This window comes from Dipodomys ordii, unplaced genomic scaffold, assembly GCF_000151885.1.
Source record: "Dipodomys ordii isolate 6190 unplaced genomic scaffold, Dord_2.0 Scaffold178, whole genome shotgun sequence".
Taxonomy (NCBI): Eukaryota; Metazoa; Chordata; class Mammalia; order Rodentia; family Heteromyidae; genus Dipodomys; species Dipodomys ordii.
The window spans coordinates 1,052,321-1,065,650 of record NW_012267394.1 but is presented as its reverse complement, the minus strand read 5'-3'; the positions used below and the strand labels follow the sequence as shown (position 1 = coordinate 1,065,650).

At 36.9% G+C, this 13,330-nt stretch overlaps 1 protein-coding gene across 1 annotated transcript in view; it reads left to right on the top strand.

Annotated features, from left to right (window-relative positions):
- The window catches only part of Diaph2 (diaphanous-related formin 2), an 805,268-nt gene that overhangs the window by 586,635 nt on the left and 205,303 nt on the right, over positions 1-13,330 (top strand). The gene's annotated exons all lie outside the window — the stretch shown is intronic.

Here is a 13,330-nt window from a genome sequence, read left to right as displayed (position 1 = left end):
TGATTTTTGCCATTCTAACTGGAGTGAGGTGGTATCTCAATGTTGTTTTGATTTGCATTTCTTTTATGGCTAGGGATGTTGAGCATTTCTTCATGTGTCTATTGGCCATCCTTCTTTCATGGAATTCTGTCTCTACAGAGGATGGCTGGAAGTAGTAGCATACATCTGTCTCCCATCAAGGATAGGAACCTAAAGTACATCTTGACAGAAAGTGAACCTAATCCTAAAAATAACAAGTGAAAAACATGGCTGGAAAACAGTGGTTCATATCTGTAATTCTAACTAGGCAGAGATTAAAATAGATGCTTGGAATCATGTCTCAAAGCTAGAATAGGCAGAAAAGTTTCTGAAACTCCATCTCCAAAATAAGCAGCAAAACGGTAGGCTGGAGACATGGCTTAGGTGGTACAGTACCAGCTGAGTAAGAAAACCAAGCAAGCACGAGGCCTAGGGCAGTTTATGCCCAGTAATACTGTAAATGCATACATACATAAATGGGAACAAAAGGAATTGCAAGAGTACAAATGAATATATTGTATTTTTGGAAAGTATATGTTTCCTTATTAAGTAGTTAAAAACATCTTGGGAAATAGAAATGTGAATCAAAAGCATTGTTCATTTACTGTCACGTTATCCTTCCCTATTTGTTATTTTTAGCTAGAATATAGTTACAAAAATAACTGCTTTTCCAGCTTGCTTTCTGATTCACATTTCTCAATCACTCTTTTATCTCCATTCAACAATTATTTGTTGAGTATTTACTAAATGACAAGATGTTTTTTAAGCACTGGACCTGTGACATTTTTTCCATAAATTAAGACAAAAACACTTTGCCTCAAGCTGGGTGCATGGCTCAAGTGGTAGAAAACCAGTCTAGCAAACACAAAACACTGAGCTTAATCTTCAGTAGCACAAAAAGAAAATCTCTGCCCTCATGGAACCTGAATTGCATGGGGGATAGCAAGATGATCAACGATAAACATTGGTAGAAAATTTATACTGCATGCTAGAACACAAATACTATGGGGTGGCCTGCCACGCCTACTCCGGTGGAGTCTGCTTAGCATGGGAAACCTGCTTTCAGATCTGAGAATGGGGCTTCAAAGAGGCCTACCTCCTGGAAAGGCTGACAAGCCCCTGGGAAAGATTGTTTCTGTTCCTGTTTTTCTTTTCTTCACTGTATAGGGGTGCCTATTAATCTTTTACTGTTCCTGCTGCTTGTTCTACTTACTCATGCTCAATGTTCCCTTATTCAAGGCTCTTTCTTAAAAGTGTTGATGACTCCAACATCCGATGAGTGTCCTGAGAATATGACTAACTCACCAGAGTTAAATGCTACCCTGAAAGCCCCTCTTATGGAGGCTAGTAGACAAGTCATAAGTAAATATAAAAGTATTGGGGGGTTTCATGATGTCACTTCAGCAAAAGGAATTGTTTGTAAGAGATTTACAAGAAGCTGTGGGCACAGAGCAGAAAGAGTGTATGGCTACTGGAGACTTTCCTTTAATCCTAAAGCATATACAATAGACTCATATAGATATCCTGTAGATAAGAAAGATGTAGAGGGATATTTAGACCAAAAGCTAAAGAAAATTCCTAAAAAGTTGGTAGATGGAAGGTGGCAATGGCTTATCAGAGGAAAATGGTGGAATCCTCCATTATCTAGAGGACCCCAAAGACTTCCCCCAGATCCATAGCCTTTAACAGGTGTGTATGATAAGGATGGCAATCGTTGGGAAAACTACTTAGGAGAAAGAACTTCCTATTACTCTCTTTCATTTACTGAGAGACTTGCTAGATCTAGGCCTCCTTGGTGCTTACTATTAAAGAAGGAACAAGAAAGATCTTATGAGACAGTTAAGGCCTCTATAGAAAAGAGTAAAGGATTATGTGAAAGGGTTACAGAAAAGACACTATGAGCTTAAATTTGATATATGGCCAGATTTAACTAAGTATACTGAATATCATGATTCTTGGCCACAAATTGGGAACCCTCTAAGCACAATTGCTTAGAAAAGATTTAAAACGTATAAAGTACAAAACTAAGCAAAAGTAACTATGAAGTACTAGAGTTCATGCCTTTCTGTTCAGCACCTTGCCTATATGCCTGGTTAATGGTTAATTGGTGATAAACATCGAAACCCATTGTATTTCTTAAAAATAGAGGAAAAGCCGAAAACAAGTGCCTATCGTCATAGCTAGTCATCCAAAAAACAAGATCAGGCGACCAGCTGGTGACCAGCCAAGAACGAAGCCTTACAGCAAAATTGTGTAACCTTTTGCCCTTTCTCATGGAGACTTTTGCTATAAAAGCTTGTTATCCTCTGCATTAAATCACACTCAGCATCCACTCCTCTTGGGTGTGAGTTGTCTGTTTGCCATCTCCCCACCAATTCCAGTTCCTCCACTAGGTGTCCTCCGTTGTCCCGACAGAGCCGGTCCGCGGCAGTGGCCATCTAATGTTGGCTGCTTTTAGCATTTTTACACAGTTCCATTTTACATTCAATATTTATAATCTAAGATTTGAGTACTGATATCATAAGTTTTTCCTTGTAGAGATCATGTATTCATTTTACTAGTTACAATTAGATGACTTTTATGCAAATCCTATTTCATCTTATATGGTTCATAAGCAATAAAAATGAATTCTATAATATTTAAAGGAAGAGTGTATCCAAAGGTGCTACTATTTCCGTTAATTATTTGTCACATTATGTCTGTAATATGTAAGATATGAAAATAGTGAACTTTACCTACAACCATGGCACATTACTTACTTTTACACATAAAGTTCAAAACAAAACTTAAAAGAAGAAAACATGAGAAGACATTTGGTCTTTTCCTAATGACATTTCTAAGTCTATGGCTCTTGTCCCTGTTAATTAAGCATGTTGGAGCAAAGAGCAAACAAAGCAAAACTGTATTTTAATAGTAAAAATATTAATTTTAAATATTAATTCATTCGCAGTGGATTTCCCAAGGAAATCCATATAGTTTATTTCAGAAGACAGCCATGAACATCCTCAAATGGATTCCTAGAGAAGAAATTCTGACAGAAGATGAGGTGTATAGCAAAGCATGTAGTGGAGTAAAACCATATTTTAGTGCCAAACGTATGAAAAATTATAAGTAACTTAAAAAGACATTTAGTTCATCTTGAATTCCTGCCCTCTGGTCCTTGTTCACTGCCAACTGTCAGCTAGTTGATCTGATAAACTAATGCAGTACTTATGTGTCACTCACACTGTATTACCTACATGCCCTTTAAATTCAGGACAATGTTTTAATCCACTGGAACAATTCTGTCAAGAATTTCTTATAGCATAGTTAGCTGAATGAAGAAATACTTGGAGGAAAGACAATCTTTCTCATTCCTGGAAGAATGTCATATATGTGGGAATTCCTCACCCCCCCCCACCAACCAAAAAAGTTTAATGATTTTTTTCTCTCATAATGCAGCTTTATGGTTCTTTTTCAAATTGGCATTTTACCAGGCACTGGTGGCTTACACCCAAAATTTTAGCTGTTCAGGAGGATGAAATTTTAGATCAGGTTTGAAAGTAGCTCAGGGTAGAAAAATCCTTAGCCAGAAAAAAGCAAGAACCAGAAGGATGGCCCTTCAAGTGGTAGAGTGACACCACTGAGGAAAAAAAAAAAAAACAAGAATCCAAGGCTCAAACAACAAGAACAAAAAAAGCTGGCCTTTTTCTGCAAAGAGCACCCATCTTGGTAATGGTCAAAGAATGGATAAAATAGAAGATCTTGAGGCCTGAGGCCAAATTCAGTCTTCTCTTTTTATAAATAAGGTTTTCTTTTTTTTTTCATGCACTATCTCTGACTTCTTTCACACTACAGTTGAGCAGCTGAAATGGAGTTTACAGGATGCACAAAACTGAAACTATTAACTATGTAGTTTTTTTAACTGAGAAATTTTGCAGCAGGTAAATTAAGGGGATTAAGGTATGAACAATGACAAAAACAAATATAGTCTGGAATTTAACCTTCAAAGGTAGTACCAGCTTAAGACAGGAGATCACTTCTGAGGGGACTGGAATTTAGGATGTTCTTTTCAGAGATGTGGGCTTAATTCAGCTGTTGATTTCTGGTTTTGTTTTCAAGTGGCATTTACTACTTTGTATATGGCCCCTGAGACAGAAACTCTGTATTCATCTTGCATGCCAAACAGAATGACTACAGGGTGGTTCCAGGATGACTGGATGAGCCAGGAGTCATGCTCATCCTATAGTCCTCATCTTACTGCTTCCATGGAAACAAAAGACAGTTTGTGCCTGTAGTAGAGTAGATAGACAATAAATGATTTATACTTTCTATTTCTCCCTGATAAACATTACTCATATCGCCTGATCACTAAAACAGTCCTTTTTCATAATGATGGCAGTATTTCTTGGTTTTGATCATCAGTAGAAGTATCTTCTCTGCCTATTTAATTTTCTGTGGACTTAGAGTTTATTGTGCAGACATAGCAGAGAAAGTAGCCACTGAATGGGATCTTTTAAGATGATATTGGTTTCACCAGGTAGCAGGAAGATTGTCATCCTTTTCCTAACATCTTAAGTAGACACATTACTAAGGCTATAATGATTTTAGTAATTATTTATTGAATATATTTTCTGGGCAGTTCATACCTGTTTTCCTGACTTACATGCTTTCCTAAGTTGGGATCATAATCCTTAACTCTAGAGTATAGTTTATTGAGTCTACAACTACTTCAAACTCAGCATTTCCAAATGGAATTGTTTACATTTCTTACTTCCTCCCATATTATCTTTGGTTAATGAAGTAATTATCTAACTATTTTTTTCTCCTCAGAATTTAGAACTACTCAATCACCAATTCACATTCATTATATCTTATTGTTTATTCCAAGCCACCTCTTTTCAACCCCATTTTAACTGCCCTACTTTCAGTATTTGTCATTCTTCTATGGGACTATTTCAGTAATATTTTCAGTTGTCCCTCCAAACTGACTATATGTTTCTGTTTTTTTTTTCTTTCTAGAACATAGGTCCTGTTGGGATCAATATCTTCTCACAAACCTTAAGAGGTCTCCTGTGGCTGATGTAAAGTCTATGCTAGCATTTAGAAACCTTTTATATTCTTACTTCCACTACCACTGTTCTATCTTAGTTGTAATCTCTGACCTGGTAAATTGTGTCAGTGGCTGTTTTCTCTGTTACGTCTTGGCTAGTACACTCTCCTCAACTCTTGTGAGACTTAATTGCTCCTCGTTTTGTACGCTGCTTGTTTTAACACCCCAGTCATAACTGGTGGCTTGTAGACCTGCTGTGTGTGTGTGTGTGTGTTTGTGTTAGTTCATGCATGCATGCATGTGTATGTATGTGTGTATGCCAGTGCCTGGGGCTTGAACTTAAAGCCTAGGTGCTGTCCCTGACCATCTTTCCTTCAAGTCTAGCACTTTACCACTTGAGAGCTCACTTCTGGCTTTTAAATTTTTTCCCTTAAGAGATGCCTTTGAACCTAGATCCTCAGATATCAACATCCTGAGTAATTAGGATTACAGATATGAGCCATAGGCACCCATCTAGTCCTGCTTTTTTATGCTGAGTTCCTCTGTATTAAGCAAATTAGATTTACCTTTGACTTTCCATTACATATCAGGGTGTGTGGCACAAAGAAGTAAACTGCTAATATTTATTGGTTGATAAGTGTGTTAGTCACTGTCCCTATAACCAAAGTCTAAGTGCTTTAAACACTCCCTTTCTAACTCACTCACTCTCACTCTAGTCTCTCCATCTGCCATTTTCAGATCATTTTATTATTTTGATTCTTTCAACTCTTCATCAACCTTGATCCAACAAGTATTTGAATAAAGTACTTAAGCTTATCTACTTTCATCTTTATCACTCTAAATTGTGAGATGCCAACATGAACTATATTTCCAGATGTAAATGCTGTTTGTTTGTTTGAGTCAAGTTCTTGCATCCTATCCTAGATTTGCATCAGTATCCTAGACTGATTTTAGTCTCCTAAGTGCTGGGATTACAGACATGTGCTACTGCTCTCTCTACCCTGTGTCCTTTGTGAACAGGAAGTATTTCAAGTTTACTCCATGTTATTTGAACATTCTAGGATCAAACCTCTCATTTGTTAGTGCCATTTTCAATTAACTATTTGTTTATGACCAATTATAATCCTTTACGTTTTCCTTATTCATCCCCAGCAACTTACCTACTTATTGTGCTATGATATTTTTTCTCTTTTTGTGATAAAATTCATTAGAGAAGGACTACCTGATCTTTTTGCTTTCTCTAAGTCTTGCCACTTCAAAGAATCTTTGAAAGATTAAAAAATTCTAACTCTCTTTTGCGGAGCTGGTACTTTAAAATAAGTGAAATAGTCATTAATGTTACAGGATAAAACCTAGATGTCGGGTCTTCGTCTGTCCCACAAAAGACGGACGGAGTCGGAAGAAAGGTAAGCGTGCCACTCGCCCATTCCCCAGCCTCCCTTAACCTGGGAGACAAGACTCCCTTAGCCCAGGAGACAGTCAGACGCAGCAGGGAATCAAGTGAAGCAGGAACTCAAACTCATTTATTAACACATAGCAAGCACTTTTTAAAGCAAAAAAGACCAGATGTCATGGGAGGGAAGGAAAAGGAACCAGTCACTGTAAAGGTCACACCCTATAGTGCACCTAAGCTTCCACGGTCTGGTTATGCACTAAATGTAAAGCAAATCAGGCTCTGCCCACTCAACTCCCTCTGAGAGCAATCTTTGCTGCCCATGTTCTCCACACCTAGACATGTGGGCTGGGAATGTGGCTTAGTGGTGGAGTGCTTGCCTAACATGCTTGAAGCCCTGGGTTCGATTCCTCAGTACCACATAAACAGAAAAAGCTGGAAGTGGCAGTGTGGCTCAAGTGGTAGAGCACTAGCCTTGAGCACAGAGAGGCTCAGAGAGAATGCCTGGGTCCTGAGTTGAAGTCCCAGGATTGGCAAAAAAAAAAAAAAACCTAGACATGTTAAATCACTTACATTTAACATTGTGGCATGTTTCTCCTATATAGTGCTTAAATATGAAATACAATATGCAGAAATTAACAATGTGGTTTGCATTTACTAATGTCCAGGAGTGACAAAGTCTCTATACAGAAGTTCACATTGAAAGAATTCAAGCCTAAAGCATGGCATTTCTTATTCCAAAGTTTTGTACAGGAAATAAAATCCAGTGCATCTGTAAACTCTCTAAATTCTCATGTAAGCTATTTGTTCAACATGTCCAACCTAATGGAAAAAAATCCCTTTATACCAATTAATAAGGTAACTTAAACAAGATTCGCAATGTGACCAGAATACTCCTCTATAAATAATGGCATATTATCTTGAGAGGAGGGAGGTAAAGGAGAGGACTGTAGATCATTAGCATAGCCAGGAAAGGATATTTCCATTAGTAAGCAGTAATATTCGGCCAAATCTAGGTCAAGATCAAGGATAAAATCACAAGTGAGATGAGTTTTATATTGTGATATGTAGCTAGAGTTTGCATACACAGATGGAATGGCTTGCTTCCCAGAATGCAATCACTAATATATAATAGTGCTCTTATTATTTCTAGTTTGGAAAAGAGGGATTTAAAGCAGAATGTCTCTGGTTCTGACCTCTGTCTCATTCAAACCCAATTTTCAAATGATCCACACTATGTTGGTTGCAGATATTTCACACATCAGCTGTCTCTGGTGGTAAATTCAAGATGCTTAAGGGAGACATGAAATTTTATATTCATTTTTTTCTGTTTTATAAGCTAATGACTCAGACATATATACCTATGGAAATAGCACATCCCAGAATATACATGGAGAAATTCTCTGTGGGCTTAGGACTTCTGTCATATTTCTTCTGACTGTTCAGACACTAGCTAGCTAACCTTTCAAATAGTTATTTTACTTATTTATTTATTTCACAGAAAGCATTTTTTGACTGGGTTGCTTTGCCTCACCACCTTTCCATAACTTTGTTTTTATATCTTAGAGTTCCTTTTCTTAAAATATCAATGCAGAGCCTACTATTCTGACTTTGGAAATCTAGAAAATATCCAAGAAGTATGTCCTTCCAATAAATTTCCACTTTATGTCTATGGATCTAATTCTGTCCCTTAATTGAATGAATTTTCATCTTCTGTTCATAGTTTGGCATTTCCCAAACTTCTAGCTCCTCTTATTTTTCAAAATACATTTGTTCAGGTTTACCCATATTCGTCAAACAAGTAAGTTTAGCTTATATATTAACTATAGCTTATTAAAAAAAGGACCACAAAAAACAAACCCAAGTAAGAATATTGTTCATGCAAACATGCATACATGTGAGTGTGTGTGTGTGTGTGTGTGTGTGTGAACATGTGTCTGTGTGCTCGCATGCATGCTAGGCTAGTATTTACATTAAACCACTAAACACTGACTTGATTAATTAAGAAATAGGTATTGTGTGCCTCTTTTGTATTAGGTAGCATATTAGGCTTATTGTTGAGAGTATTTAAGTAGAAAATCATACGAACATAGCTAGCAAGATCAATAGAAAGCCTATGGACTGGGAGAAGATCTTCACTAGCAACACAATGAACAAGGGCCTCATATCTAAAATATACTTAGAACTCAAAAAACTAAATCCCCCTACAACAAATCCTCAAAGAAACAACTGCTCAATAAATAAGTGGGCTAAAAATATAAAAGAGAAACTTCACTGAAGAGGAAAGAAGGATGGCCAATAGTCACATGAAGAAATGTTCAACCTCTCTAGCCATAAAAGAAATGCAAATCAAAACAACATTCAAATTCCACCTCACTCCAGTTTGAATGGCTATAATCAAGAAATATAATAACAACAGATGCTGGAGGGGATGTGGCCAAAAGAGAACCCTACTGCATTGTTGGTGGGAGTGTAAACTTGTTCAGCCACTTTGGAAAGCAGTATGGATGTTCCTCAAAAGAGTCCACATAGAGCTCCCCTATGACCCAGCAATCCCACTTTTGGGCATTTACCCAAATGATCATAAACAAGGCCATACTAAAGCTACCAGCACAACTATGTTTATTACAGAATTATTTACCATAACTAAGATATGGATCCAACCAAGATGGCCCTCAGTAGATGAATGGATCAAGAAAATGTGATATATATACACAATGGAATTCTATGCCTCCATCAGAAAGAATGACATTGCCCCATTTGTCAGGAAATAGAAAGACCTGGAAAAATTATATTAATTGAAGTAAAACAGTCCCAAAAAAACATAGGTCCCATGGTTACCCTTATTTGTCTGGGACAAGTAGAAAAGGTCAAAAGCTGTGTACATATGACCAGATAAGATGATGTTAAGTAAAATGAACCCCAAGATGGAGTCACAACTGTTTTTTTTCTTGCTATTGTTTTTAATGTATTTAAAATGTACTATGTGATTTTTTTTGTTTCTTTTGTATGTTCTTCCCCCATGGTATAAACCCTGTTTTCACTGTATTTGATGTTGGTGCCCTGCATCTTGTATATACATTTTTCTAATTTGAGGAGGGGAAGGGAAATAACAAAATGCTGAAATAAGGATATAGGTTGACCCATTGCAACAATGAGATAAACAAGTCACTATGTTGAAAAAGAACTTTCCAATGTGGGGTAGGGCGGGAGGTAGGGAGGTGAGGAAGTGGGGAGGGAAGGGATGGTAGGGGAAAAAACCAAGGAGGAAGAAACAATGCTCGATAGGAAATGTACTCATTACCTTACTCATGTGACTGTAATCCTTTTGTATATTATTTCTACAATAAATAACATAGAAAAAAAAGAGGGCTGGGAAGGTGGCTCAGTGGTAGAGCACTTGCCTTGCATGCCTAAGGCCCTGGGTTCAATTCCTCAGCACCACATAAGCTAAAAGAAAAAAGCCAGAAGTGGTGCTGTGGCTCAAGTGGCAGAGCGCTAGCCTTGAGCTGAAGAGCTGAGGGACAGCACCCAGGCCCAGAGTTCAGGCCCCACAACTGGACCCTCCCCCCAAAAAAGAAAATCACACCTGAAGTGAACTAAACCAACAAAGTGATCACCCTTTCTGAGACTATTAAACAAGCCAAAACTGAAGCAAATTAGGCATAAAGGCTAACTGTATTGTGTGAAATGCATAACAAATACGTAATGTTATATGTAAGAAAGAGAAAGTACATCTTGGAGTCTCCACTTCAAGGAAAAAAATGGTTTTATGTTTATGCCTACTGTCATGTAATTAATGAAAATTTCATTAACCCTACTAACAATATAATATGGTGGTGTGAGGTTTAATTTATGGACCACTGTATCCTACAGGTGTTTCATTCCTCTACTTTTCTATGTCTCATCAGGGCTCTCATTTTTATATGTTTTGCTTGGATCCATCCACTGTTTAGGGTTATATGTATATTTTCCTGCCTCTGAAAATTACACTGACTGTTCAGACAATATCAATAAAGGTAAAAGTGCTAGCCAATAATTACTGGAAGTACATTTTGCTGTCAATACTTGGAAGATAGGACAACAAATCAGCAAACAATCACTTCCTATTTAGAAGATCACAAAGTTTTGATTAGTAATCCAGATAGTTTTGTGAATAGCAAGTTGAGGACACCATTTCAATTTATTTGAAGAAATAGCTCTTTATTCCCTAAGATTTTAGTCCCTCTCATGTGATATTCAATGATGACAGGAAACATAAGTTTAGAACATTATTTCAAGTGGCAGTTAAGATAGTGTGCCAGTTCAAGGTTGGAGATATACCCAATAAAGAATAATACTGCTTCTGTACTAGGAGTAGAAGCCTTACCTGTCAGTCATAATTCTTAGAACAGAGAACTACATGGGACAACATATGGGATAATGAATTACTTTTGCCACATCTCAGTGAAGGCAAAACTCACTGGATGTTAATCAGACTACTTTCATTGTGTTTTCTTGCCTCCTTTGTCTTTCCTTGTCTCTCCCATCATGCTTAGGGTGATGTATGTACAGAGATTTCTAACCCTTCATTCAAAGGAAGAGCAGGAGAAGGTGCAAAATAAGGAGGAAGAAGAAGAATTTTACAGGTTGTGTTCATTGTATCAGAAATAAGATCATGACTAATTAGGAATGAGTAAAATGTAATTTAACAGCATTAAGAACGTAGCATAGAGACAAAGACGTGTAGGATACCAGAAAAAGATTTTTTGACTGGAACTGTACTCAGCATGCATTAGGCCATCTGTAAGGTGTGAATATTTTTTAAAAAAATATAAGTCAGAAATGTATATAGTTAAAGGAAATTTTATACCTCTTGCCATTGTTGAAATAATGACATTGAGTCCAGCTCCAGTGTCTTACATCTATAATCATAGCTACTAAGGAAGCTGAGATCTGAGGATTGTAGTTTGAATCCAGTATGGGCAAGAAACTCTTATCTCCACTGAACTACCAAAAAAGGTGAAATGGAGCTGTGGTTCAAGTGGTAGAACACTTAACTTTGAGCCAAAGAAACTCAGGGACAGTGCCTGGGCCCTGAGTTCAAGCTGCAGGACTGGCAACAAAATACATTACCCTAAAATTTTTAGAAACTCATTTTGGTTACTCCAAATATCTATATAGTATATGTTTTATAATTTTTCTGAGTATACTTAATCTTTTCAAATTGAAAGTGGATTTAATTTTTGGAAACAGCCAAAAGTGATGTTGAAGCAATTTGTATGCATAAGATAGGGGATCAAATCAGTTAACAAAGTCTCTGGTATACAATGGTGTAAATCTAAAATAATAAGATAATGTACACATTATCTTGCCCATGTAATTGTAACCCCTCTGTTCAGTAATAAGATAGATCTCACCTGATTCAGAAATCAATTCTGAAAGAAGAGATTTGATCAGCGTAATAGGCCCTTCCCAAAATCAATTTAGGATTTCTCAAGGTGGCTATTTGAAGACAGGATTCTTAATTTCACAGATATATCAAAACCAGTCTTAAAACTTTACAATCCTACTTCAAAGAAAGAAAGAAATGCTCCATTTTAAAATTAAAGCATTGAAAACTGATAGACATTGCATAGCACACCTCTTAGAGTATTATTTCCAGACATTTCCTTGTCTTTCTTAGAAAAGCATGTGGGAATGTAAAGGCCTATAATTTAAAAATAATGTCCAACAAGTGTGTCCAACAAGTAGTGAAAACCAAGAGGAAAATCAAACATTATTAAATTTATTAAATTCAGACATGGTGGTACACACTAGGAATCCTAGCACGCAGGAGGCTGTGGCAGGATTACCATCACAACTTTAAGGCCAGTCTGTATTACATATAAGTTCCAGGTCAACCTAGGATACTTGGTAAGACCACAATTTTTTTGAAGGACCCCTTGACTCATCCCTGCCTGCATCTTGCTCCTTTAAAATTAAGATTCTTGCATTGCTTTTGAGAATTATTTACATTTGTGGAAACTGGGCACTACAGTTTTTGCTATGATTAAGCCATATCTTTTTGAAATTTCTTTTTAAAGAAATATACTGAACATATTTCTTTTTACAGAGGCCCAAGGAAGAGAAAGGGGCTTAAAAATCTGTCAGCTTTGGCTGAGATATAAGGAGGTATTTCCTTTTATAAGTGATCATCAAGGTACATTCCTGATGGATCTTAGGACCCTAATGTCTAAGTAGAGTATATTTCCTATTCAGTGAGTTTCTAATTCTATTTTTTAGGTAATTAGGTATTCTTTTTTTTATTGTGAGAATACTGTACAGAGGAATTACAATTACATAGGCAAGATAAAGAGTACATTTCTTTTTTTTATTGTGAAAATACTAAATAGAGGGGTTACAATTACATTCGCAAGATAATGAGTACATTTCTTATCAACTATTGTAGCCTCCTATTTTGTTTCCCCTTCCCATCCCTTCCCATCCTCCCCCTGCCCCCACCAAACCTTACCCGCACCCACCCGCCCCTATCCCCCGCATCAAAGTTGTAAAGTTCCTTTTCAACATAATGACTTGTATATCTCATTGTTGCAATGGGTCCACCTGTATCCCTATTTAAATGATTTGTTTTTCCCCTTCCCCTCCACAAATTATTCCGACATCAAATACAGTGAAAGCAGGGGTTATACAATGGGGGAGGGACATACAAAGCAACAAAGAAATCATCTTATAAATGTGTTAGAAACAATCACATGAAAGAAAAAAAAACACTTGAATCCATATCTTAGGATTCATTTCCCGAACATCTACTTATCTGACCTTTTCTGCTTGACTCAGACATATACTGGTTATTGCAAATAAGGGAAACCATGGGACCTATGTTTCTTTGGGCCTGGCTTATTTCA